This window comes from Callospermophilus lateralis, chromosome 2 (assembly GCF_048772815.1).
Source record: "Callospermophilus lateralis isolate mCalLat2 chromosome 2, mCalLat2.hap1, whole genome shotgun sequence".
NCBI lineage: Eukaryota > Metazoa > Chordata > Mammalia > Rodentia > Sciuridae > Callospermophilus > Callospermophilus lateralis.
The window spans coordinates 69462344-69487010 of NC_135306.1; the positions used below are offsets into that span (position 1 = coordinate 69462344).

Consider the following 24667-nt stretch of genomic DNA (forward strand, 5'->3'; position numbering starts at 1 on the left):
TGTTTTCATTTTTTTAATTTTGAGAAAGGGTCTTACTAAGTTGCTTAGGGCCTGGCTAAGTTGCTGAGGCTGGTTTTGATTTGGGATTCCACCTGCCTCAACCTCCTGAGCTGCTGCGATTACAGGTGTGTGCCACTGTGCCTGGCTCTTTCTTTCTTGGTACGGGAGATTGTGATACTTGCTAAGCAAGTGCTATTCTTCCTTCCTTCCTTCCTTCCTTCCTTCCTTCCTTCCTTCCTTCCTTCCTTCCTTCCTTCTGTCCTTCCTCTCCCTCCCTTCCTTCCTTCTTTCTTTAGTTCTTCTTCTTCTACTTTTATTTCTCCTTCTCCTCCTCTTCCTTCTTTTTTTTTAAGAAAGAAGAAAAATTTATTATCCACAATAAATAAGGAGATATGGATGAATGGAAAAAAATGGCATATAAACACAATGGAATCAGGAATAAAAGAGAATAAAATCATGACATTTGCAGGTAAATGGATGGAGTTAGAGAAGATAATGCTAAGTGAAGTTAGCCAATCCCAAAAAAACAAATGCTGAATATTTTCTTTGATATAAGGAGGCTGATTCATAGTGGGATAGGGAGTGGGAGCATGGGAAGGAGGGGGCATGGGGTTATTAATGATGGTGGAATGTGATGATCATTATTATCCTAAGTACAGGTATGAAGAGACAAATTGGTGTGAATATACTTTGTATACAACCAGAGATATGAAAAATTGTGCTCTATATGTGTAATAAGAATTGTAATGCATTCTTTTGTTATATATAAATTACAAAAAAAAGAAAGGAGAAAGATTTATTATCCACAGTGAGTAAGGAGATCTCCAGAGGTATCTACAAAGTGATGCTTTCCCAGAACAAAGGAAGCATGGAAGCATGAAGGTTTTATTCTGGGAGTCTATACATATGCATTTTAAGTGCAGGTACAGTCTTGAGCATACTTAGTTTAGGATGTATGCTTTTTAATTGATTTTTTATTGGTGTATCACAATTATACATAATAGTGTGATTCATTGTGACATATTTGTACATGCACATAGAATAATTCATTCCCCAGTACCTCCCCCACCCCCTGGTCCCCTTCCTTTACTGGTCCCCCTTCTATTTTCATGAGAATTTCCCTTTCCCTCACTTTTTTCTCTCAAGCATCCACATATGAGAGAAAATGTACATCCTTGAGTTTACTTAACATAATTCTCCCAAGTTCTGTCCATTTTCCTGCTAATGACATAATTTAAATTTTCTCTATGGCTTAATAAAACTCCATTGTGTATACATACCACATTTTCTTTATCCATTCATCTGTTGATGGACACCTAGGCACTTTTTATAACTTGGCAATTGTGAATTATATGCTGTAAATATGGGCATGTATGCATGTTATAGAATGCTGACTTTAGTTCTTTTGGATAAATTCTGAGGAGTGGTAGAGATGATCATTTTGTGATCCCTGTCCTAGTCTCCTGAGGTCTCTATACTCCTAGATGTTTAATTTTTTTTTTTTTTTTGATGGGCTTGGTGGTATACGCCTATAATCCCAGTGGCTCAGGAGGCTGAGGGAGGAGGATTGCAGGTTCAAAGCCAGCTTCAGCAACTTAGTGAGGCCCTGTCTCAAAACAAAAAAAAGTGGGCTGGGGATATGGCTCAGTGGCTAACCCCCTGGGTTCAATCCTGGTGCTTAAAAAAAAAAAAAATTGAAACAGAATTTCTGAGGTCACTATGTTTCTAAGGCTGGCCTTGGCCTCGCAATCCTCCTGCTGCAGCTTCCCGGGGAGCTGGAATTACAGGAGTGTTCCATCACATCTGGCAAACTTTAAGGATGTATGTTTAAGTAGAAAAAGCATGAAGAAGAGAAAGGCAGTGATTACCACAAGCAGTTTTCTGCTGGAGCTGGACAGTACTGCATCGGTCGAGCTGAGTGGCATCTCAATCTGAATCTCTGTTGGTGGTTTGGAATCAGCCATGACCAGAATATTTACGTCATGGAAAGGAGCAAGTTCTGCAAATCTCAGCTGTCCCGATCTCCTTTTCCCCTTGAAGAAAGAGCTGTTATGAAAGTTATGACAATGTTACCTTTAGTGGGCAGGGGAGGCTAGGTATTGGGAAAAGTATATTTGGGTCTTTCCTGTATCTGTTGTATAGCCCAGTAGTCTTTTTCTTCTCTTCAAAGATTTAATGTGAATTCAATAAGGCAGGAAAAATAAATAGTTAATGCCTGGGGGAAGGGAGACCCATCAGACCCACCCTGTTCGCCTGCCTTGCAGTATGGATCTTTGGGAAAAGAATGGAGTCAGTCCTGTCCTGGGGTATAGTAGGTAGAAGATGCCAGAACCAACTGTGGATCAGCATCTCTGAGACGAGGCTGAGATGCTGAGATGAGTCTGTGTATATGAACCAGAGAGCTGAAGGGGGAAGACAGCAGAGGGATATCCATAGCTCCCTGAGCACTGATGGGCTGGACCTGACCTCCTTCCTGGACCACAGCGCCTTGTTCAGGGACCTGGATCGAAGTGGCATCATCCCAAGATGGACCAAACCCATCAGGACTGTGCAGGGAAAGACTTCAACAGTGATGCTGTGTGACAACAAGAAGCAGTGGCAGTGGCAAATGGATCATGACCGAATTCTCACCTCATTGAATGTGAGAGCAGGACTGATCTTTTTTGGATGAGTAGTTCTAGAAGAGGGTGGGGGTGCATTCTGTGTGACTGATGCAGTCAGGGCTGTATCAATGGATTCTAAAACCAGTAGGTGCAAAGTTCTTAGGTAAACAGTTCATTCATGTGACCTAAGCATCACCTCTCAGATTACTTTTGAATTGTAAAAGTAAAATGTATTTTTACATTGTAGAGCTCTGGTGGTCTCCACCTTAACCATGTGATCAAATGTAGCACCACTATTGTAAACAACCAGCGCTATGTACCTCTTGGTGGGACACAAAAGTATGCAGAATATTGTAAGGTATTCTTGACAAATATTGTTAACCCAAGTCTGATAAAGGCCTTAGGCCAAACTTCCAGATTACAGGACACATAGGGGACAGCGGAGCATGAAGAGAATAAGATGAAATAACCACACGAATTCAGAATGTGGGACAGTTAACATCACAGTTGGCCAACATTCTTTAAAAAGTCAGTGTCATGTTGGGGGCTCACCTGTAATACTGAAGACTTGGAGGCAGGAGGATCTCAAGTTCCAGGCCTGCCTGTGTGGCTCAGTGAAAGACCCTCTCTTAAAATTAAATAAGTAAGTAAGTAAGTAAGTAAATAAATAAATAAATAAGGACTGGGGATGTAGCTCATTGGTAGAGCACTCCTGATTCAGTTCCTAGAACCTCCCCCAAAATCAGTATAATGAAAAATGTGTATTGTGTGGGTTGCTCTAAACAGCTGAAGGAGATAATTTGGAAAATAAAAGTAGCCATAAAAATAAATATGGGCCAGGTGCAGTGGTGCAGACATGTCATCCCAGTAACTAGGGAGGCTGAGGAAGGAGGATCTCAAGTTTAAGGCCAGCCTGGGCAATCTCAAAATAATAAAAATTTAAAAGGTCTGGGGATATAGGAATAAAGTTAAGTGGAAAAGGGCCCCTGGGGTCAATCCCCAGTACAAACAAAACAAAAACAACCACATGTAAATTTAGAAACAATTCTGTTATTAGAAGTTGGGCTAGATATTAGATGGCATTAGGATTATTGTTAATTTTCTTATGCGTGATATTAATACTGTGGTCATAGAAGAGGATATCCTTATTTGCAGGAAATCGATGTTAAAGTCCATAGAAGTGGAACACTTTGATGACTGCAGCTTGCTTTCATGTGGGTTCAGAAGGAAATATTACAGAAAAAGTGAGGAAGCAAATAGACCAAAATGTCAATAACTGTTGGATGTAGATGGAGGGTGTCTAGGTGTTTGTTTTCTTGTTCTTTCAATGTGTCTGTATGTTTGAAAATTTCATCATTAAGTGGTAGAAAGGAAAAAAGAGGGAATGGAGAGTTTTGAGGGGTGAGTTGACTTCTGGCTACAAGATGTGAGGATTCAAAGAATTTGCTGGCAAAACGAAGAGATGTGACAGCAGCTGTTCCCTGTGCTTGTGGAACAGTGTTCCTAGTTCAATAAATAGATGAATCCTGTCCAGTGTGACAGAGAGTTTTTGTGTTGTCCCATGGGGTCCTGATGAGAAGGTCTACTTGCTTGAATGTGGGTGGCTTTCTCATCGGTGGCCAGCCCTTAGGGAAGTGGAGGTAGGGACACAGATCTCCAGACACACCGAGATGACTGGCGGGATTCTTCATCTTCGTTTGCAGGCAGAGCTCACCTTTGGAGGGCTGGAGAATCTTTGGTTTGCAGGGGACTGGGAGGGTGCACAGACTGTTCACATTGTCCTTGCTCAAATCCAGGATCTGTCTGACTTCAGAGCCTGAGTTCAGCAGCTGCGGAGGAGGAGCGAGTGCCTGCTGCCTGAGACACCGTGGTTCTTACAGCTGCCAGCCTCATTTCTTCCACAGACAGATGTTTCAAAATGACTGTGTGTGACTCCCATTTTGACAGCCTGCATGGTGTCTCAGGGCTTTAGAGCTGCAAGGACAATTGGTTCTTAACTCCTTCTTTGCAGATTCTTCCCTTGGTGACTGTGGATGAGTTTCAGGAATTCCATGAACCCCTTTAAATGGTCTTCCAGATAGCAGCTGCAACACCCCCACCCAGTCCAGGAAGGGGTCTTAGATCCTAGGAAGTGGTTATAACTCCAGAAATTTAGGAGCCACTGATCTAGTCCAACCTTTAAGCTCCACTTAAGAGAGAAACAAAGAGAGCATATTAGGAAAAAATATCAGTTTTTGGAATATCTGCATAGCATTATAGAACTGACCTTGTTTTCTACCACCGCAGACTGAGCTAATGGCCCAGTAAAATTGGTTGAATGAAATAGAGCCACTAGGGAGCTTTTGTTGCCAGCATAGAAACCCCAAATAGCAGAGATGAGTCTGGATGAAATCCCTAAGAAGAGAGACAAATTTAGGAGCAGTCCCTCAGTCTCCAAAAGCCAGTTACATGGGGGAGATCAGCTAGGTTCTTTTGCTCGGATTATATCTGAGCTCTGAGGGAAAAAAATAAAAAAATCATTGCAAAATAACCATGCCAACTTATTCTATCCCTTACCTGCTCTCTTCTCTTCCTTACCTACCCTCTCTACCCCATTTTTTAAAAAAGACAGAGATGGAGAGCCATTTAGAAGAACCTACACAAAAGAGGGAGCTCAATTTTCTTTTTGAAACAGAGAAAAGACTCTGATGAAACTTTATTGTGTTTACCAAATAAGGTAAGACAGGACAGGTGGGCATAGGCTGAGGCAGGAGGATTTTAAGTACCAGGCCAGCCTCAGCAATTTAGTGAGGCTCTAAGCAGCTTTGTGAGATTCTGTCTCAAAACAAAACAAAGCAAAAAAGGGGGGCTTGGATGTGGCTCAGATGTGCCCCGGGGTTCAATCCCCAGTACCCGCCTCTTCCATGCTACAAAAAAATAAGAAAGGACGGATTCTCTAAATTTGACTTGAGAATGATGAGTGTGGGCGTGGGGGAGTAATTATAACCAAGAACAATGCCATTTAAGTAAAGTTGAAAAGGTTTTAAGTGTCTGGGAGTCCTGAGGCCTCTTCTGCTCCCAGTGGGGAGAGGTCATGGGTTGGGAGGCATGCTGCCCTCTACCTGCAATCTCTCGCCCAGCTTTTCTTGCTCTCAGTTCCTCAGGAGCATCCAGTGACTCGGGGTCTTCCAAGAGACCATTCTACTCCAAACATTTTCCCATGGTCAAGTTAGCTTTCATGACAATTTTTAAATATCCCCTCAGGGACATCTGTTGGATTTTATATACAAAGATATCTGTTCCTTCTAGATTGGGAATGCATGAGGGAAATATCCAGACATAACTTACTGGGGGAAAGTGCTGTGGTGGGCAAAGCACATATGGCCATGATTCCTAGAATGATTTTGAGGCTAGATCCATTTTTGGGTAAAAGATCCCAGGTATTTTTAATTTTTATTTTATTTTTTTGTGTGTGTGTGCCACTAGGGATTGAACCCAGGGATGCTCTGTCACTGAGTTATATCCCCAGCCCTTTTTATTTTTTTTTAATTTTGAGACAGGGTCTCATTAAAGTGCCATATGATCCTTGGGCCTCAGCCTCCTGAGTCTGACATTACAGGCATGCACCACAGCACCGTGGTACAATGGCACTCTTATCATGATATTTCTGGGATTCACATTTGAGACTCACAACCTTGGAGTCATCTCCAACTTTTCCTAAATCCTTATTGTGTCTATCTAACTCATTCTTGTACATTTAAACTATTCTGTGCCCCTTTTTATTTCATTTGCAAGCCTGGTTTGTTTGTTTCCCATTTTGGTTTCAACATCATTTCCCCTTTCAGGTCCTCTTTAGTTCTCACCTTGATCAAATTTCCTGAACTCATCTCTTTCCACTTAAGATGTGTTGGCATGTGCTGCAGTCGCCGTGGTCCTACACCTGTTTTCCTGTGCTCTGTTATATCTTCATGCCATTGTGACTTCTCTTGTTCATGTTATGTTCTTTTCCTTGAATCCTTCCCCCTCTGCCTCTCTTTTGCCTCTTGAAATTCCACTCTTTCTTCAAGACTGAGATGTTCAAATGTCATCTCTTCTGAGAATCCCTCCTAAACTTTCCTTTGACCTCTCTCTCTCTCTAGTTATTGAAAATTTGAATGTACATTAAAGCACACCCTGTACTCTGGACAACTTTGTTTACGTGATTTATTTATGGAGCTTTGAAAAGTCTGATTTGTATAGTGACATTTGACATTTGTGCTTCTGCTGGTGGGGAATTTGCTGAGGGTGGTACTGACTGTGCATTTCTTTCTGTGTGCAGGCACTGAGCTAGGTATTAGGAATGTGTCAAGGCTCTCAGGGTCTGGCTGGGTAAACTTCCCAGTATCATGTAGTTGGTGATTTCTATGTTGGAAGGTACATTTGAGCCTTGAAGCATAGTCAGGAAAAGAGAGTTCATTGTGGTGGGAGAATACATCACAGAGGCAGAGTTGGTTGAGTTGAGACTTGGATACATTATTTTAATAATTCTGAGCACTTGTCTTTTTTTTTCATATTCTGAAGCCAGGATATATTTTTTGATCAATGCTTGCATTTAACGTGGCAATGTTTCTCTCCCATCCCAACTTAGTGAGACCCTATCTCAAAATAAAAAATAAAAGGGGCTGTGGATGTAGCTCAGTGGTAAAGCACTCCTGGGTTCGATCCTCAGTGCAAACAAAAAGTTGCCGAGGCTGGCCTTGACTTTGTGATCATCTTGCCTCAGCCTTCTGAGTTGCTGGGATTCTAGGCATGAGCCACTATGCCTGGGCAAGAGTCTGGAATCTTTCTGATTCCTCCGTTGCTCCTGTCTCATGTCTATATTTCTTTTTCATTTCCTTGGCAAACTGACTTTCTCTGAAACTCAGCCAACACATAGGAACATAAACACATAGGCCTTAAGTTCTGCTTTTGTTATCCAGAGATTGCCCCTCTCATGTCTGGTCCAGATTCCCAAGGGAAGGACTCTGGCACTCTCAGGTCAATGCCACCTTTGACAGGGATATAGCCAAAGTTATATTTGTAACCAAAGGGTAGTGCCCTACCACATTGTATTAATGATAGCGGGTGGGGGGCGGGCATTTCAAGGGAAGTTAAGCTGAGCATACACTAAAAAATAGTCCTCTATGAAGGATGACGGCTTACCAGGAAATTGAGTAAGAGGGTGACATTTCAGAGAAAATGTGCTAGTACTTAGTAGTTTTCAGATAGTGAGTATCCAAGATGTATTTTTTGAACTGATGTATTTCTTTAACGTACCCTACATTTGTATATCTATGTGTGTGTGTGTGTGTGTGTGTATGTTGCTGGGGATTAAACCCCAGCTTATGTTTGCAAATGTTTTACAAATGAAATATGCCTTGCTGCCCACTGCCCCATGCTTTTTTAAAATTTTGAGACAGGATTTCTCTAAGTTGGCCAGGCTGGCCTGGAACCTGCAATTCTCCTTTCTCAACCTCCCAAGGAGTTGGGATTGCAGGCATGCACTACTGCATCCTGCTTCTATGCCATATTTTTACACGCCTTGTTCTTTTTGCCTAGAATTTAGTCATTGCTTTCTTATCACAGAATCAGGTTCTAAATCTGACTTGGCACTGATGTACAAAATGATGAGCCCCATTTCTCCATCCAGGGTAGGAGAATAATAATAATAATAATAACCTCAAAAATGTGTTGAGAAGAATAAGTGAATATGAGGGATTGTTAGACTTGCTAACACATCTCCTGGTGAGTCCTCTGCTCTGATCAGGTTGGGCTACTTCTGCTCTTCAAATGTTTGTCTCAATGATTCTCATGGCTTATTGTAGTCAGCTGTGACCCAAAGACCTGACAATAACAATTAGAGGAAGAAAAGTTTATTTTGGGGCTCATAGTTTCAGAGGTCTAAGTCCATAGAGAGCTGACTCCTTTGCTCTGGGCTTAAGGTGAGGCATAACATCATGGCAGAAGGGTGTGGTAGAGGAAAGTGCTCAGAACATGGAACTAGGAGAGAGAGAGAGAGAGAGAGAGAGAGAGAGAGAGAGAGAGAGAGAGAGAGAACACTCCACTCACCAAGAAGGAAACATATACCCCAAAGGCACACCACCCCCCAGTGACCCACCTCTTCCAGCCACACCCTACCTGCCTATAGTCACCACCTAGTTAACCAGGGGATTAATGAACTGATTAGGTTAAGATTCCCATAACACAACCATTTCACTTCTAAACTTTCTCGCATTGTCTCACACAAGGGCTTTTGGGGATACCTCACATCTAAACCATAACACAGCTGAAGCTTTGTTTCTCCTTGGAGGCCTGCCTTGGCCACACCTGACTCTATGCTACCCTCTTCTTTAGTCCTGCCCATTCCTTTAGGCCCTGCCAGCCTACCATGTTCATCCTTTTCTCTTAATTCTAGGAGAATTTCTAGTCTGTTCAACAAGGAGCCTCTGAGTAGATCATTTAGTCCAATTTCCTACCCGAATGTGGGAAACCATTCACATACTGCCTTCCTAGTGACCGTTTTGCTTCTACTTGAACAGTTTCAATGTTGATGAGCTAAACTTAGGCTGCTCATTCCCATTTTTTCAACAGCTCTAATTAAATAACGAAAACATGCAATTATCTTTTTAGTCATGACTGTCTTTGCCTTTTTAATAAAAATTTCAGTTCTTCCAGAGGAACAAAGCAGTGTTCAAAAGGCACTGATTATATTTATGCCTAAAATTATAATTTCATGACATTAGTAGTTAAACCATTTCTACCATTTTCCTTTTCTTTTCTTTTAACTTTACCTTCCTCAGAGGAGACAACTTGCTTAAGTTTATTGAGATGATGCTTACAACAGGTTCCTTTCGTTTTCTTTTTTATTATAGTTAATATAGCAATTGTACAAACTAATGGGATTCACCATTATATTTCTATACATGCACATATTGTGCATTTATCATGTCCATTCACCGTGTGTGTGTGTGTGTGTGTGTGTGTGTGTGTGTGTGTGTGGTGCTGAGGATTGAACCCGGGCCTTGTGCATGCTAGGCAAGCACTCTACCAACTGAGCTATATCCCTAGTGCCCTCCAATCACCTTTCCTTAATATTCTCCCTTCTCGTTCTTTTCCCCTCAGCTCCATTCCCAGTCCTTAATAGTCCCTCTTCTGCTTTCCACTTTTTAAGTTTTCACATGTGAGAGAAAACATGAGATTCTTTGTGTCTGGCTTATTTGACTTAACATGAGGTCCTCCGGTTCTATCCATTTTCCTAAAAAATGACAGGATTTTTATTCTCTCTTATGGATGAAAAATACGCCATCGTGTACATGTACCAAATTTTCTTTATCCATTTATCCATTGATAGGCAGTAGGCTGACTCCATATCTTGGCTATTATGAACAGTGCTCTAATAAACATGGACATGCAGGTCTATTTGTATGCTGACATCATTTCTTTGGATAGATACCAGGAAGTGGCATAGCTGAATCATGTGGTGGTTCTACTTTTAGTTTTTTGAGGAACCTCCACACTATTTTCTATAGTGGCTGTAGTGATTTACATTCTTACCAAGAGTGTATAAGGGTTCTTCTCTTCATGCTTGCCAGCATTTTTTGTTGTTGTTGTTGTTGTTTTGAAAATAGACATACTAACTGGAGTGAGATGAAATCCCACTGTAGTTTTGATTTCTATTTCCCTGAGAGCTAAAGATACAGTGCAATTTTTTTTTTTTTTGTCCTGATGTGATGGCACATGTCTCTGATCCCAAAGGCTCTGCTCTGGAGGCTAAGACAGGAGGATGGCAAGTTCAAGGCCAGCTTGGGCAACTTAGCAAGACTCTGTCTCAAAACAAAATTTAAAAAACCTGGAGACGTAGCTCAGTTGTAGAGCCCCCTGAGCTCAATTCTCAGTAATACACACACACACACACACACACACACACACACACACACACAGATATTGAGAATTTTTTGGCTGTTTGTATTTCTTTTGAGAATCCACTTTTTAGATTTTTTTGCCCATTCATTGATAGATTGCTTTTTTTTGGTCAAGTTTTCAGAGCTCTTTATATATATTCTGGGTGTTAGACCTCTGTCAGCTGAATGACTGGCAAAGATTTTCTTCCATTCTGCAGGTTGTCTCTTCACTTTCTTGTTTCCTTTGCTGTGCAGAAGGTTTTTAATTTGATGTAATCCCATTTGTCAATTCTTCCCCCGACACCCCCTTTTTTTTTCTTGAGCTTTTGGAGTCCTATCCAGGAAACCTTGCCTGTGCCAATATTTTGAAATGTTTGCCTGTTTTTTCTCTAATTGTTTTAGAGCCGCATGTCTTACATTAAGGTCTTTGATTTTAAGGTGACAGGGATTTAGTTTTAATCTTCTACATGTGGATATCCATTTTTTTTTTCTCAGCACAATTTATTGAAGAGGCTGTCCTCTCTCCAGTGTATATTTTTGGCATCATTGTTGAGAATCAGTTGGCTGAAGATGTGTGGATTTATTTGAGTCCTGTATTCTGTTCCATTGGTCCATGTGTCTGTTTTACTGCCAATACCATGCTGCTTTGGTTACTATGCATTGATATTAAATATTGTGATACCTCCAGCCTTGCTCTTTTTGCTCAGGATTGCTTTGGCTATCCTGGGTCTTTTATTCTTCTTCATGAATTTTAGGATTTTTTTTCTGGCCCTGTAAGGACTGTCATTGGTATTTTCTGGAGGATAACACTGAGTCTATAGATCACTTTGGGTAGTATGACCATTTATTTTAACAATATTAATTCTAGTTCATGATCATGGTGGGAATCTTTTCACCTTTCAGTGTCTTCCTAATTTTTTTCAGTGACTTGTGATTTTTATTGTAGAAGTCTTTCACATACTTAGTCTTTATTTCTAGGTTTTTAATTTTTTTTTGTGTGTGGCTATTGCAAATGGTATTACTTTCCTGATTTCTTTGTTATTTTATTATTGCTATGTAGTAAAACTGTTTTTTTGTTTTTTTTTTGTTTTGGTGGTGCTGGGGATTGAACCCAGGGCCTTGTGCATGTGAGGCAAGCACTCCACCAACTGAGCTACATCCCCAGCCCAAAACTGTTGATTTTGTATCCTGCTAATTTTAATGGATTTGTCTGTCAGTTCTAATAGTCTTTTGTTGAAAATTTTAGGTTTTTCTATGTAAAGAATCATATCATTGCAAACAGGAATTATTTGACTTATTCCTTTTCTCTTTGTATGCTTTTTATTTATTTCTTTTGTCTAATTGATCTGGCTGAAACTTGTATTACTATATTGAATGAGGGTGGTGAAAGTGGACACCCTTATCTTGTTCCTGATTTTAGAGAAAATGTTTTCTGTTTTTTCCTATTCAATATTGTATTGACTATGAGTTTGTCATATGTAGTCTTTATTATTTTGAAGTTTGATCTTTCTATATCTAATTTATTCAGGGCTTTTATCATGAAAGATGTTGAATTTTATCAAAAGCTTTTTCTGAATCTATTGAGGTGATTGTATGATTTTTATCCTTGATTCTATTTATGTGCCCTATTTACATTTATTGATTTGCATATGTTGATCCATCCTTACAATTGTGGAATGAAACCAACTTGATCATAGTATATGATCTTTTTAATGTGCTGTTGAATTTGATTTGCAAGTATTCTGTTGAGGATTTTTACATCTATATTTATCAGGGAAATTTATTTATGTTTTTCCTTTTTAGTTGTGCCCCTTTCTTTAAAAGCATTTTTTAAATTTATTTTTTTAGTTGTACTTGGACACAATACCTTTATTTTATTTCTTTATTCATATATGATGCTTAGGATTGACCCAGGGCCTTGCACGTGCTAGATGAGTGCCCTACTGCTGAGCCACAACCCAAGCCCCATTAGTTGTACCCTTTTTTGGTGTGTGGTACTGGAGATTGAACCTATGGATTGCTCTATCACTGAGCTACATCTCCAATGATTATTTATTTATTTATTTATTTTTTGTAAAACCCAGAAAGGCTTTACCACTGAACCACATCCCAGCCCTTTCATTTCTTATTTTGAGTTGCTTAGAACTTTGCTATATTGGCCTTAAACTTGTGATCCTCCTGCCTCAGCCTCCCGAGTTTCTGGAATTACAGGCATGTACCATCTTAGTAGTGTCTTTGTTAGGTTTTGGTAGTGGGATGATGCTGGCTTTGTAGAATGAGTTTGGAAGAATTCCTTCCCTTTCTATTTTTTGGAACAGTTTGAGGAGTATTGGTTTAAGTTCTTTAAAAGTTTGGTAAAACTCAGAGGTAAATGTTTTCATTCCTGGGTTACATTTTTGGTTGGGAGACTTTATTATTGATTCAATATCAATACTTGTTATTGATCTACTTAGGTTTAAAAATCCCCTTGACTTAATTTTGGTAGGTCCAGAAAACTGCCTATTTCTTTTAGATTTTTCAATTGATTGGCATATAGTTTTTCAAAATATTTCCTAAAGATACCTTGAATTTCAGTAGTGTCAGTTACAATATCTCCTTTCTCATCTCTAAATTTATTTATTAGGGTCTATGTTTTTCCTTTTTAGTTGTACCCCATTCTTTAAAAGCATTTTTAAAATTTATAAAAAAATTATCTTTTTCTTTTGGTCAATTTAACTAAAGGTTTATCAGTTTCTGTTTCTCTTGTCAAAGAACCAATTCTTTGTTTCATCGATCCTTTGTTCTTTTAGTTTCTGTTTCAGTTACTTCTTCTCTGATGTTTTGTTATTTTTTGCACCATTGTGCCTGGCTCATTATATATTTTTGATGAATTTTCCCCTTGATCAATATATATTAACCTTATTTGTCTGTTCTAATAAACAAATCAGACCTATTTGTCTGATTTTATATTTAAGTCTATTGTTAGAAATAGGTGTAGCTATTACAGCTTCTTTTCAGATTCCATTTGCTTGGAATATCATTTTCCACCTTTGGATGTGAAGTGAGTTTCTGGTAGAAGCATATTGATGGGTCTGGTTTTCAATCCATTCATTCTGTGTGTGTCTTTTAATTGAAAAATTAAGACCATTTACACTTAAAGTTAGTATATTGACAGATATGTATATGTTCCTATAACTGATTGATTATCTTCAGGCTGTTTAGAATATTCTTGGTTCATTTCTTCCTCTTTTATTCATTTTTATAGTTTGATGGTTTACTGTACCATAATGTTTGATTCTTTTCTTTTCCTCATTTGTATATCTACTCTATTACTGTAATTTGTTCTTTCATGATGGTGTTTATCTTTATTTCTTTATGAATATAAAATTCTCTTAAATGTATTTTGAGGGCTGGGAATGTAGCTCGGTGGCAGAGTGCTTGCCTTTATGTGCAAGGACTTCAGTTCAATTCTCAATACAGGGAAAACAAACAAACAGAACAACCCAAAAGAAAAAAAATACTCCCCTTTAAATATCTTTTGTAATGCTGGTTTAGTTGTCTTAAGTTCTCTTAGTTCATGCTTATCTTAGATGGCCTTTATCTCTTTTCTCAAATCTGAAGGATAACCTTGCTGGATATAGTGATCTTGGTTGGCAGTTATTTTCTTTCAGGACTTGAGATACATTATTCTCTGCCCTCCTGGCCTTTAGGGTTTATGATGAAAAATCTGCTGTTAGTCAATTGAGGCTGCGTTTAAATGTGATTTGGTGCTAAGCACAGTGGTACACTCCTGGAATTTCAGTGACTTGGGAGGCTAAGTTAGGAAAAGCACAAGTTTGAGGCCAGCCTCAGTGACTAAATGAGTCTGTCTTAAAGATTAAAAAGGGCTGGGGATGTAGCTCAATGACTGAGTACCTCTGTGTCCAGTCCCCAGTACTACAAAACAAACAAACAAATAACATACATACCTTTGATTTGGCACTTATCTTTTGCTGATTTTAATATTTATTATTTGTTCTGTACTTATCCCAATTTAAACTGCAATATGTTGTGCAGAGGTTCTTTTCTGTTCATGACAATTTGGGATTCTAAATGCTGTCTGTTTCTGGATTTCAGTGTCTTTTCAAAGGTTGGGAAATTTTTTTTACTATTATTTCAATGAATAGTTTTTTGGTTTTTGTTTTAATTTTTTTTAGTGCTTTCTAACTGTAGCTCTTCTGCCTTGGGTATACTGATAAGCTGGATGTTTGATATTTTAATGGTATCTCAAAGATCTTGTATGTTCTTTTCATTCTTTCTTATTTTTTTCATTCTGTCTGAATAATATTTTGAAAGACTTGTCTTCAAGTTATAATATTCTTTCTTCTATTTGATCCAGTTTGTTGCTGATGCCTTCAACTGAGTTTTTAAGATCTGACTTATTAAACTTTCATTTCCAATATTTTTTTTGTTTGGTTCTTTTTCAAATTTCCTCTTTCTTTACTGAAATTCTCATTCATGTCCTGCATTGCATTGCCTTCCTTAATTAATTCAATTGTTTATCTGTATTCTCTTGGGTTACATTGAGCTTTCCTTTTTCATCCATTTTTTCTTCCTTTTGAAGTACTTGGAATTGATTCTGGGGCTTTGCATATACTATGAAGCACTCTACCACTGAGCTACATATCCAACCCTTTTCATTTCATTTTGAGACAAGGTGTGGTTAAGTTGTTCAGTCTGGCCTTGAACTTGTGGCCTTGAACTTCTCTATCTCAGCCTCTTGAGGAACTAGGATTTTAAGCATGTGCCACCAAACCTGGCTTCATTGAGCCTTCTTAAAACCATTCTTTTGAATTTTTCAAAAAGGATAAAGAAGGACACTACATACTGCTCCAGGTAACCATATACCAACAAGACTTAACAATTATAAATATATATGCCCCAAACAGTGGAGCATCTACATTCATCAAACAAACTCTTCTCAAGTTCAAGAGTCCACAGTAGACCACAACACAATAATTTCGGCTGACTTTAACACACCTCTTTCATCACTAGATAGATCTTCAAAAAAAAAAAAAAAAAGCTGAACAAAGAAACTATAGAACTAAATAATACAATCAATAACTTAGACTTGACTGACACATATAGAATATTTCATCTGTCAATGAGAGAATACACTTTCTTCTCAGCAGCACATGGATCCTTCTTTAAAATAGACCATATATTATTCCATAAAGCAACTCTTAGCAAATATAAAATAGTACAGATTCTACCCTGCCTTCTATCAGATCATAATGGAATGAAATTAGAAATTAATGATAAAATAAGAAATAAAAGCTACTCTAAAACTTGGAGACTAAATAATATGCTACTGAATGAACATTGGGTTGCAGAAGACATCAAGGAGGAGACTAAAAATTTTTAGAGGTGAATTTTTATCTGGCATATCACCCACTTTCCTATCTTTGGAATCTGTTACTAGAGAGTTAAGACCATCAGGAGATGACATATTACCTTATTTTTTCCTTGTCACATTATTTTTTCTTTTTGATTCTAGGTTGAGATTTGTGTGTCTTTTGGGGTGGAAATCTCTTCCACTTTTAAGTGATGGCCTTCTTAGTAAGTGGCTTTCTCTTTATGATGTACCTTGCGATTTGATCTGTTGTACAATGTTGAGATTTTAGAGTCCATAATGTAATCTCTCTGGGGCTCCTTTGGCTGTGATTGATGGTTTGGACAGTGCCTAATATATTGGATCTGAGGCACCCACTGTTTCTGTAGATCTTGCAACAATGGGGACCCTCTGGTCATTCAGGCAGGTGTGGTATAGACACAGACTATGTAGGGTGCACCCTCTGTGGAGTGGAGGCCCTTATCAGGTGATGGGGTTTCCACAGGGGCTTTTGAGAGAGGCAGGGGCCAGTATCATAATTTATTCTTTGAGACAGTCACATCCAGTCTGTTCAGCAGTGTGTGATCTGACAGAGGTGGTGTGACAGATTCAGAGGACCCCCTGTAAGTAGTGTCCCCAACGGTTATGCTATTCCTCCTGTTGAGATGATATTTGTGTAGGAGAAGAACTTCAGATTCCCCCTTGCTGTGTCTACTTGAGGAAGTGCTAGTGATTAAGAGCTTTCATTCCCCCTATTCTTCTTTTAAAAATTTTTTTTTAAAGTTATAGATGGACCCAATACCTTTGGTTTTTTTTTTTTTGTTGTTGTTGTTGTTTGTTTGTTTTATGTGGTGCTGAGGATCAAACCCAGTGCCTCACACGTGCTAGGCAAGTGCTCTACCACTGAGCCACAACCCCAGCCCCTCCCCCTATTCTTTATAAAATTTTTTTTATTAGTGCACTAAAGTTATACATAATATTGGGGTTCATTTTGACATAATCACAAATGCATGGAATATAATTTGCTCCACTTCAGTCTCAAGTATTTCCTATTTCCCTGTCCTTCTTCCTCCTCCTGTTCCCTTTCCTCTACTGTATTTTTTTTTTATTGGTTATTCAAAACATTACAAAGATTGCAGAATCACATCGGTTACACATCCACATTTTTACATAATACCATAATAGTAACTGTTGTATTCTGCTACCTTTCCTATCCTCTACTATCCCCCCTCCCCTCCCCTCCCATCTTCTCTCTCTACCCCATCTACTGTAATTCATTTCTCTCCTTATTTTTTTCCATTCCCCTCACAAACTCTTATATGTAATTTTGTATAACAATGAGGGTCTCCTTCCATTTCCAAGCAATTTCCCTTTTCTCTCCCTTTCCCTCCCACTTCATGACTCTGCTTAATGTTAATCTTTTCCTCCTGCTCTTCCTCCCTGCTCTGTTCTTGGTTGCTCTCATTATATCAAAGAAGACATTTGACATTTGTTTTTTAGGGATTGGCTAGCTTCACTTAGCATAATCTGCTCTAGTGCCATCCATTTCCCTGCAAATTCCATGATTTTGTCATTTCTTAGTGCTGCGTAGTACTCCATTGTGTATAAATGCCACATTTTTTTTATCCATTCATCTATTGAGGGGCATCGGGATTGGTTCCACAGTCTAGCTATTGTGAATTGTGCTGCTATGAACATCGATGTGGCAGTATCCCTGTAGTACGCTCTTTTGAGGTCTTCAGGGAATAGTCCGAGAAGGGCAATAGCTGGGTCAAATGGTGGTTCCATTCCCAGCTTTCCCAGGAATCTCCATACTGCTTTCCATATTGGCCTCACCATTTTGCAGTCCCACCAGCAATGTATAAGAGTACCCTTTTCCCCACATCCTCGCCAGCACTTGTTATTGTTCGACTTCATAATGGCTGCCAATCTTACTGGAGTGAGGTGGTATCTTAGGGTGGTTTTGATTTGCATTTCTCTGACTGCTAGAGATGGTGAGCATTTTTTCATGTACTTGTTGATTGATTGTATGTCCTCCTCTGAGAAGTGTCTGTTCAGGTCTTTGGCCCATTTGTTGATTGGGTTATTTGTTTTCTTATTGTTTAATTTTTTGAGTTCTTTGTATACTCTGGATATTAGGGCTCTATCTGAAGTGTGAGGAGTAAAAATTTGTTCCCATGATGTAGGCTCCCTATTTACCTCTCTTATTGTTTCTCTTGCTGAGAAAAAACTTTTTAGTTTAAGTAAGTCCCATTTGTTAATTCTTGTTATTAACTCTTGTGCTATGGGTGTCCTATTAAGGAATTTGGAGCCCGACCCCACAATATGTAGATCAGAGCCAACCTTTTCATCTATCAGACGCATAGTCTCTGATTTGATATCAAGGTCCTTGATCCATTTTGAGTTAACTTTTGTGCATGGCGAGAGGAGGGGATTCAGTTTCATTTTATTGCATATGAATTTCCAGTTTTCCCAGCACCATTTGTTGAAGATGCTATCCTTCCTCCATTGCATGCTTTTAGCCCCTTTATCGAATATAAGATAGTTGTAATTTTGTGGATTGGTTTCTGTGTCCTCTATTCTATACCATTGGTCCACCCGCCTGTTTTGGTACCAGTACCATGCTGTTTTTGTTACTATTGCTTTGTAGTACAGTTTGAAATCTGGTATCGCTACACCTCCTGATTCACACTTCCTGCTTAGAATTGCTTTTGCTATTCTGGGTCTTTTATTTTTCCATATGAATTTCATGATTGCTTTATCTATTTCTACAAGAAATGCCGTTGGGATTTTGATTGGCATTGCATTGAACCTATAGAGAACTTTTGGTAATATTGCCATTTTGATGATGTTAGTTCTGCCTATCCATGAACAGGGTATATTTTTCCATCTTCTGAGATCTTCTTCTATTTCTCTCTTTAGGGTTCTGTAGTTTTCATTGTATAAATCTTTCACCTCTTTTGTTAGGTTAATTCCCAAGTATTTTATTTTTTTTTGAGGATATTGTGAATGGGGTAGATGTCCTCATTTCCAGTTCAGAAGATTTGTCCCTGATATACAGGAATGCCTTTGATTTATGCGTGTTGATTTTATATCCAGCCACTTTGCTGAATTCATTTATTAGCTCTAGTAGTTTCTTTGTAGACCCTTTTGTGTCTTCTAGGTATAGGATCATATCATCCGCAAATAGTGATAATTTAAGTTCTTCTTTTCCTATTTTTATGCCTTTAATTTCTTTCGTCTGTCTAATTGCTCTGGCCAGTGTTTCGAGAACTATATTGAATAGAAGTGGTGAGAGAGGGCATCCCTGTCTTGTTCCAGATTTTAGAGGAACCTCTACTGTATTTTTGAAGTACCTGTTAAAGTTGAAGCAGGACTGGGTTGTGGCTGGATCTGGGTACAATTCTTCTCAGCTGGACTGGGAGCATAGTTCAATGGCAGAGCACCTGTGAGGCTCTGGACATGTCCCCAGTACCACACACACACACACAAACAACATTAAAAAAAAAAAAGCAACAATAGAAAGTAAAAGGGGGAAATAAAATTAAACAAAAGATAAAAGTAAGGTTAACAACAACAACAACAACAACAACAAAGCATAAAATAACTTTTTTTTTTTTTTTTGTACCAGGGATTTAACCTGGGGGTATTTAACCATTGAGCACTGAGCCACATCCCCAGTGCTTTTTATTTTTTATTTTGACAGGGTCTTGCTAAGTTGCTAAAGCTTGCTTTGTACTTGAGATCCTTCTGCCTCAGCCTCTCAAGCCTCTGGGATTACAGGTGTGCATCATTGTGCCTGGCAACATTTTATTTTTTTTAAAGGGGGACACAAAAGAGAAATTTTTTTTCCTTTCTCTCAAGATGCTCAGATGAGAGGGTGAGGGCAAATGATTGTGAGATATGCCAATCAAATCTTCTCTCCAAGTCTTAGACTGCACAACCCGTTATGTAGGCTATTTCATCCCCCTCCCCCCTCTCCCATCCTTTCAGTTACAGTGCCAGCCAGGTGATGAGCAAGAAGACTTGGTGGCTGAAGCTTAGCTCTATTTTCTCTCTGCTTCACTGCATGTTGGAACAAGCTAGCAAAGACTGCAGAGGGTACCAGGCAGACTCTGTCCAGAGCTTTTAATGCTATGCCCTCTAGGGATGGGGCAAAAGCTACCATTTTTGTGTGTCTCCAGAAGCCTCTGAGAGTGCAGAGGAACAATGGAACAGCAAAGATCTGTGCAGGATGAAGAGAAGTATGGATCTGAAGACTGCTACATTCTGGTGCTCTCTGATCTGGGGTCCTGTTAAGGTCTGTAAACAAGTCAGGATGGCACCTGTTATTTTGCCAGAGAAATGTTAGAGTCTGTAAACAAGTCTGGATGGTGCCTGGCAAAATGCCAGAGGGAGTGGTTTGTAAAGTAACAAAAGCGAGCCATTAAGTCTGGAGATTCCTTATTGGTTGACTGATGTATCTATTTTATGCTAATTAGATAAGCTGTGTAAAATGTATAAATATCCCTCAGATCCTACAATAAATGGCTCCTACTCCTGCTGTCTACTCCTGCTGTATCAAGGTACACAAGTCATTCGTCACCCCCCGGATATTTTGCTGCAGCCGGACTGCGGCAGGGTCCCTCAGTGGGTCTGGCTGTTCACTCCCCGGTTCTCAGAGGGTGGGTCCCCTGAGCCACTGATTTTAGAGGGAAACACATTCTGCTCTCTCTGTTGCAGTCTGGTTTCCCACAGCTCAGGACTCTCAGTGGTTTTGTGTCAGAGTTGCTTCCCTAAGCCAGGTGTCTCATGAGGTGGCTACCCACTGAGGCAGTGTAGTGGAGTGACCTTGAGATCCCAGAGATAGGAAAATTGAGGGGATCTGACCCCCCTGAGCAGTATAAGCTCAGACAATAGAACTGTTCTCAAGATGGCTTCTAACAATAGCACCCTAAGAGTTCTCTGGGAAATGCAAGGAATTCTTTCTTCAAAGCCAGCTCTCTGTGTAGATCCCATGTCTCTTACCTGTTTAGACTGTATGTGTCTACAAGGTGCCAGATTCTGTGTTAATGAAGCTCCTGGGGAGACCCTTTCAACTACACCCCTCCTCTGGCCATACTGCTCTATGATGGATTGGTGCTGGGGCACTCTGTCTCTCTGGCAATTCTGTTATCTAAACTCTGTGGGTGTCACTCGGTGTCCATCACTCAGCTGTTGGATTACAGGTCTTACCACACTGCATCAACACCTGTTGTTTTGGTTCTGTCTTGAGAAGAAGCAGGCAAGTGTGGGTGTCTCCATTCTGTCGTCTTGTCCACCTGGACTAACACTGAGTTTCTGAACACAAATGCCAAGAAAAACCTCCTGATTGGTGTCTCTTGACAGTTGATTGAACTCTACTTAGGTCACTTTAGGTTGCTCTTATGCAGCATTTGAATTTTTGAAACAAACCTCTGTTGCAAAACTTTTACTCCTTTTTGGGAATTTCTTCTGGTTTTTTTTTTTTTTTTTGACCGTTCACATACAAATACATCCCTATTTATATATCTGGTTTATCTGGTTTGGTTTTTACAAAAATTGGGATAAGATCATAGATTTTTCTTTTTCTTTTTTTTGTAATGAAAGCTGAATCTAGAGGTGCTTTACCACTGAGTAACATCCCCAGTTCTTTTTATTTTTTATTTTGAGACAGGGCCTTGCTAAGTTGCTGAGGCTGTCCTGGAACTTGCAGTCCTCCTGTATTAGCCTCCTGAGTTGCTGGGATCACAGGTGTGCACCACTGCACCTGGCACAATGATTTAATATTTTTAATGGCTCTGTGTCATGGCATAATTGACTTTTGTCCTATTGATTAACACATGTTGTTTCTGATTGATTCTTGGATTAGAATTCCTTTACTTTAAAAGATATTAAAAAGATAAATGACCACTGTACTTCTGTTCATAAATTCACTGAGTATTATGGGTTGATTTTTGTCTCCACAAAATTTGTATGTTGAAATTCTAGCCTCAAGCTAGAATGTGATCTAAGAATGAGATCTTATTTGGAAATAGGGTCATCAAAAATGTAACTAATTAAGATAAGCTCAGACTAGAGTAGGATAGACCCCTAATCTATGATGAGATGTCCTTATAAGAAAGGGAAATCTGGAGACAGAATGTGCACAGGAAGAACATAATGTGAAAATGAAGGCAGAGATCAGGGTGATGCTTCTACCAACCATGCAATGCCAATATGGTTAGAAAACACCACAGTGTGAGCAAGAGCAGGGGAAAATTTTCTCTCATAACCCTAAGAAGGAGTCAACCCTTCAATACCATGATCCACTTCTAGCCTCCCAAACCATGAGATGACACATTTCGGTTGTTTAAACCATCCAGGTTATGATACTTTGTTAAGTACCATAATTCACAAATTAATACACCTAATTTTTAAAAAAGCGACTATTAAGTATGTGAGACAAAGAATACCAGAGCAATAGGTTATGGTTTTGAGTGATAGTCTTTCTAGGGTGATTGTGTGGTGTCATATTGCCTATTCCAACAATAGGTTAAAAGATAATGAATGTGATAAAGCCCAAAGCTTTGAGGGAAGGCCTTAAATTATAAGAAAGCAGTATGCTGAATGGGTAAAGGCCAAATTAACAATCAAGGATCAGAAATAGTTAAAAAAGAAGTAACTGAGAATTCTAGTGATAAGAATGTGGTAATGCAGGTCTCATAGCCTGGCAAACCATAGTATGGTTTTTAACTGAGCAGGATACTATAAAACAAGTAAGAAATGATAAATTAGCTCTAGAGAATTTACACTTACTCCTACCTCCATCAAGGGGGAAGGCCTGGGTTGGCTTAATCTGAGATTTTGGCAGCAAATGATGGTTGACTTGATTTTTTTAGGGCACATCATTGAATGTTGTGTGTGATACATGAATATGCAAATTCACGCATGTAGACAAATTGCTTCCCGAAAACTGTATCAGCCATTCCATTAAAATATTGACTAGACAAAGCTAATGGGAGAAGTAAAGATAAAAGGAACTAGTTGGAGCCATGCCCCATTCTGAATACTGGGATCCATGCTGGGGATGCAGCCCATGAATCCGAGACTCCCGAATGAAGCACTGTAACATTTGGGTGTTTATTAAAATGATATTCTCTTTACCTGAAGTGTCTTCCCTAGCTGATTAGTTAACCTTTCCCTGTACTTCAGGGCACATTCCAGCACAGCCTCTTCCACAAAGCCCTCATTGTCACAGAACATTGTCACTCCTCTGAACTCCTAAACTCATATTTTTCATGCTCTCTTTCTTAGGCAACTAAATGGCAATGATAAGACTGTATAAGATTACATTTTCATTATAACTTTAAAAATCCACAAGAGTAAGGACTTTGCTTACTTTATTCATCTTGACACTCCACTGGACACATAATAGTTATTTAGAATACATTTTGAATTAAGAAACATCTCTCTATATACAATTTCTTTTCCCATACTATTTGAAATTAAAATATTTGATTTATAAGGGCGGGGTCATTGCTTGTTTTTCTTATCAGGTACTGCAGCCAGGATCACTTAATAGAAATGATATTTAGATCCTACCCCTATCTCTCAGCTTTTCCAAAGCGAATCCAGTGGAAGACAATCAATATATATTTTTAAAATAGATAATGAAATCATGCTTGCTGTATAACTTTAGAGACCAGTTTGCTATGTCTCTTATTAATCAAATTGCTACCCTAAGCTTTTCCTACTTAGAAATTCTATAGCTGACATTACAAAAATCCTTTAACACAGGGTTCCGAGTCTCCAGTGCAAATGAAGGCAGTCCAGGTAATGCTAATGAGCGACAGGAACCATAGGTGAGAGAGTAGGGAGTGGTAGGGACTGAGATGTACGCTTCTTCCAAAGGGATATGCAAGAAGCCATGACTTAGGTTTTATTTTAACCATATCTTCACATTTTTCATGAGAGGCCAGAAATCTAGAATAGATGTGAAACTTATCAGTATTAAAATGTTCAATGTTTTTTTTAAAGCACTATGCTAGCCTGTAACACTGATTCTCTGCTGGTTAGATATGACCCATAGGCCACCAGTTTGTAACCTTTGCGTTGCATGAAGTACTAGGAAGTTATCTCTATGAACCCCCAAAGTTCTCATCCCGAGTATGGTGAAGATCAGATGGAGACAAATAAATGCACGAGAAAGTCCAAATCATGTTTTGAACTACTGAGTTTTTTTTTTTTATTGCAAAACATTTGTTACAGAAATTTCAGAAAGATTTTCCTGTGGTATCTGCCAACTTCTGCTTTGAATTATATATCTACACAAACAAGCTCAAAGTGCAATGTGAATCCAATAATAGACCTTTAAAAAAGAACAATTCCTCTAAGGATTTATATATATTCATAGTGTCAATAGATATGCAAACCTCTGTCTATCCATATGCAAAGAAGGAAAAGATGTATATATATATATTTAGTAAACCCAATTTCAAAATCATTTTATTTATAGGAATTCATTTAAAAATGATATCTGAATAATTTCCCCCATTATAAACTATGGTTAGAACATTTACAAATGAGACTCTAAGTGCTATATTATGAAATGGCTATGAGTACAGTATACTGCATGGACTGTTACACACAGCGGTAGCAGCAATATAAACTCAGGTCAGATCCTGTAGTGACAGGAAGCAGGTAAGTCTTCACACAATGTTATGTTACCCTCTTCTGAATCTCCCTCACAAGGATTCTGTGTTTGGGTCCAGAATGATGTGGCTAACAAATACACATGCATATATCACCCAGGGGAACCAAAGTAACTCCAAATAGAG

The 24667-nt window shown here is 38.9% G+C and overlaps 1 non-coding gene across 1 annotated transcript; it reads right to left on the reverse strand.

Annotated features, from left to right (window-relative positions):
• Window positions 1–11591: 11591 nt before the first annotated feature.
• On the reverse strand, window positions 11592–11664 carry Trnav-cac (transfer RNA valine (anticodon CAC)). The gene has a single exon. It is a non-coding gene; the product is annotated as a tRNA-Val (tRNA).
• Between the last annotated feature and the right edge of the window lie 13003 nt (window positions 11665–24667).